This window comes from Zeus faber, assembly GCF_960531495.2.
Source record: "Zeus faber genome assembly, chromosome: 10".
Taxonomy (NCBI): Eukaryota; Metazoa; Chordata; class Actinopteri; order Zeiformes; family Zeidae; genus Zeus; species Zeus faber.
This window is the reverse complement of record NC_137199.1, coordinates 32526293-32531292: the sequence shown is the minus strand read 5'-3', so window position 1 is coordinate 32531292 and position 5000 is coordinate 32526293.

The window sequence follows — 5000 nt, the reverse complement described above, 5'->3', positions numbered from 1 at the left end:
ACACACCAAACACACACCACACACACACACCACACACACCAAACACACACCACACACACACACACCACACACACACCACACACACACCAAACACACACCAAACACACACCACGCACACACCACACACACACACCACACACACACCACACACACACCAAACACACACACCACACACACACCACACACACACACCACACACACACACACCACACACACACCACACACACACACCACACACACACCACACACACACACCAAACACACACCACACACACACACCAAACACACACCACACACACACCACACACACACCACACACACACACCACACACACCAAACACACACACCAAACACACACACCAAACACACACCACACACACACACCACACACACCAAACACACACCACACACACACACCACACACACACCACGCACACACCACACACACACACCACACACACACCAAACACACACCAAACACACACCACACACACACCACGCACACACCACACACACACACCACACACACACCACACACACACCAAACACACACACCACACACACACCACACACACACCACACACACACCACACACACACACCAAACACACACCACACACACACCACACACACACCACACACACACCACACACACACCAAAAACACACCACACACACACCACACACACACCACACACACACACCACACACACACACCACACACACCAAACACACACCAAACACACACCAAACACACACCAAACACACACCACACTCACACCAAACACACACCACACACACACACCAAACACACACCACACACACACACCACACACACACCACACACACACACCACACACACACACCACACACACACCAAACACACCCCACACACACACCAAACACACACCACACACACACCAAACACACACCACACACACACCAAACACACACCACACACACACACCACACACACACCAAACACACACCACACACACACCACACACACACCACACACACACCACACACACACCAAACACACACCACACACACACCAAACACACACCACACACACACACCACACTCACACCAAACACACACCACATACCACACCCACAGCTTTACAGCTGTATGATCTTGGATGTGATGCTGCGTTTCATGGGAACTCGGAAAACTGTAAAACTGTCCCAAGGTCTGTTATCTTGACGCTTTATCACCACGTGACCTCCAGCAGGACTAAGCTGGAGCCACATCTTCCCGTTGGCTCTGCGGCGTCGGCAGTGTCCGGTGAGACCCTGCTCTGCCGTGGCCGTGCCGTGGTGGGGGGACGTCACAGGAGCCGCACTACGCGGCGTTGGGGTCTTCTGCACCAGAGACTTCAGTCAAGTGGGCTTCACATTCCTCCTCGAGATGAAGAGACAAACAAGAAGCGTCGCTTTCACAGCAATGTTGTTTATGAAGAGGAGCCGACAAGATCTAGGATTTACCGTCGGCATAAACAGCACCGCATCACTGACGGAGGAAACCTGAACTCCACCCATCCTCCTCAGGTTCTCTGTCTGTATTTTCACATTTGGTGTTTTTTTATTGCAAAGCTGCCCTTACATTTTGTTGAACTGTGCCGTTTTGCACAGGGATGTACTGGTATATAAAAATCTAACAGCAAAGCACACTAACACACACACACACACACACACACAGACACACACACACACACACACACACACGCACACACACGCACATGCACACGCACACACACACACACACACACACACACACACACACATGCACACACACACACACACTGCACACACACACACAGACACACACACACACACACACACACACACACACACACACACACACACACACACACACACAGACACACACACACACACAGACACACACACACACACTGCACACCTTTCCCTGCAGTTGTAAATCTCTCACCAGATATTTTCTTTGTTCTCTCTCTCCTCCACCTCTGCCAACTCTCTCGTTTCTCGTTTCTCTTTTCTCTTTTCTCTTTTCTCTCTTTTCTCTCTTTTCTCTCTTTTCTCTCTTTTCTCTCTTTTCTCTCTTTTCTCTCGTTTCCTTTGCAAACCCCCCCGAGCAGGGACCTGTTGGGCGGCGTCGGGAACAGCCGGAGCCCGCGATCAGGAAAGCCAAGAAGTAATCTCACGTGGGCGCTGGGAAAGGAATCCGTGCACGTTTGGTGCCTGTGAAATGTTGCGACCGCACACTTGTTGCGATGAAAGGGGGGAGGTCAGTGGAATCCTGGGATTGTGCTCCAGATGCTGCAGCATCTGGTGTCGGCCCAAGTCACGGACGCTCAAACAGAACATTCACTTAACATCAACAGAAGAACCTTCCTCTGTGGTCCGCCGCTGATTTGCACGGAATCGCTTTGAAATGTAGAATAAGGTGCCAACAGAGCGGCGTGAGCCAGTAATCCTGCGTGTTACCGGCTCTCTGCTTGAGTTAAAACCTTTCTAAATATCACTGACTTGTGTATTTTATTCTTTCTAACTTTTCAGCGTTACCTCCTGACGTCTTCCAGCCCCTCTAGGATAATTAGAGCGGCGCTAACAGAAACTGTACGACTCCATTCAACTCCACGCTCTGTTTCTCTCACGTTACCATCAACAACCCGACACCAGCACGAGAGCGTCCTCGCCGAGCGGCAGGCGGGAGGCGGCAGGCGGGAGGCGGGAGGCGGGAGGGGGCCTGCGGCCGGCGACGCCGACGTTACATAGAACCGCTCTCCTTCCTCTAATTGGTCTGTTTGTATCTGGGTTCTCCTCGGAGGTCGGCGGGATCACGTTTCCCTCCTTGTGGCTTTACGAGCAGAGCGGCGTAATGGCCGAGTTCCACCTGCGACCCCTTGTTTGCTCAACAGATTGCTCCCCTACCAAGACAACAGCAACATGAAAGGCTTAACAGCGGGCTGACGAAGGTCGTCAATGAAGTCAAGGTGTTAAACAGGTGCAGGAAAGGGGGAGATTGAGCCAAGTGAGGCCGTTCGGGGGCAGGGGGAGGTGGTAGATCAGAGCTGGAGGGTGTGGTGGATAAAGGGGAGCTCTGGCACCTTTTATACGAGTTTCACCGGACAAACTTCGACCCCTTGCTCCGAACCGAGCGGCGGTGTACTAAATTATCTGTCGTTAAGGGTCTGGACAAGTCCTGGCACCCACTTCAAAAGCAGCCCCAGGATCTGCCTGTTAGCTGCAGATCTTGCGTGGCTGACGGGCAGGTTGCAGCCCCCTCAGGCCTCCACATCTGGCTGGAAGCGCTTCGCTCCAAATTGAGACTTTGTGTCTCCTTAAGTTTTCTAGTGACATCTTTATTAACGTGTGCTGTTACCCATCCCGGGTTCCACGGCCGCTCGCTCCGCATCGCACGCAGTAAAGCCAGACTCCCACCTAAATCACCCCCGACAGCCTCCTCCAACCCCGGCGCTCCTCCCTGCGACGGGCGGCCCTAATGTGAAACATTTGGCGCGTTCCTTCCAATCCGCGCGTTCTGCAAAAGCGCTGCTAAGTGGAACCTTGCAGCCCCGCTACGGGTCCATCCATCTTCAGAGAGCTGTGAAAGAGAAAGCAGGGCAGCGACGGGCCGGCACACCTTGTCCGCATTACCGCACTGGAGGCGCTTTTATGTTGCTCACCTATCGATGAATCCATCCCTCCCGGGCCGATTTATCGGTTGGCCTGGAAGTGGCCCCCTCGGAACAAAGCCCCCCTTCACGAGCGATCGGCGCTACAAGCCCCCGGGAGCATTAACGGGGAGAGGGGCTCGAGGGTTTTCTCACAGCTCTGACCCGCTCGGCTCCCCAGAACGTCCCCGTCCTTCCGCGGCGGCCCTGGCATTGAGGCGCTGCAGGCCGGGCCCCGAACAGGTGCAGAGACCGAACCGTGAGCCAGGGAAGGTACATAAATTACACGGCGGGCCAAGTCACACGGCGCTGTTGCTGTGTTAATCTGCCAAGAGCTTTGAAGGCTCGGATGGAGAATTATGAATTTGCCTCGGGAAGGACGGCTGAAGCGGCCGGGCGTTTGTACCCAGCGGTGACCATCAAAGGTTGTTACTTCCTGGAAATCGAATATTTGAGACTCTTCATCGACTGATTATAAACATAAGTGTAATCTTTACCCTTTCCTTAAAGTCACAAAAACCCTGAGAGTCAAGTAGAGTTTAGCAGCAGGTTGAACGGGCAAATGCGCCAAAAAAGAGCTGACGGCGCATTTGAAACCACATCCTGTACATTTACCATATTACACACAGTTTGATACCTCAACTACTTATTTGCCAGTAGTAAAGTACCGAGCAGCGGATACGTCTGGAGGTGTGGAGACTCCAGGAAGAAAAGGAAGAAACTGTGATGGGTACAATACGTCCTACGGGAAGAGATGGCGTCCTGCAGAGAAGAAGAGGAGGCCGTGTTCTCCTCTTCCTCAATAGAACATAAAAGCTGCAGCTGGAACTGAAGATGGTTTCCAGAGCGGCCAACCCTCCTGCTGCTTCCTGTTTCAGCTAAATTGTCCTTTTAAAGTCTGATTTAAAGTCATGTCCAACGGATTCCAGCGAGTAGCCGCCCGACCCCCGACAATGGAGGCTTCCTTCATCCACCAGCCAGCGTCCAGTCACCTTCAGAAGCACGTAGAGCCTTTTCACAAGCACAGTCGGTTTCATTTCGTCAGGGTCATTAACATCTACAAGGAGAACACAAATGAAACACAATCGTAAAAAAATGTCAGAGACAAAACAGAAATAGTCAGATATTTAACATATACACAAATGTGAGACTACGCACCGGATAAATAACTGTTATGCAGTATAGGTAAAAATGATAATGATAAAGTTATAATATGAATTATTACTATGTGCTAACTATCTTATGACAGGATGTACAGTGTAAGAGCACGTACCTTAAACATCCCAGAGAACCCTGAGAGGATCGCTGCGTTGAAATGATGAATGTAGGTGAGGAACAGATGGAGGA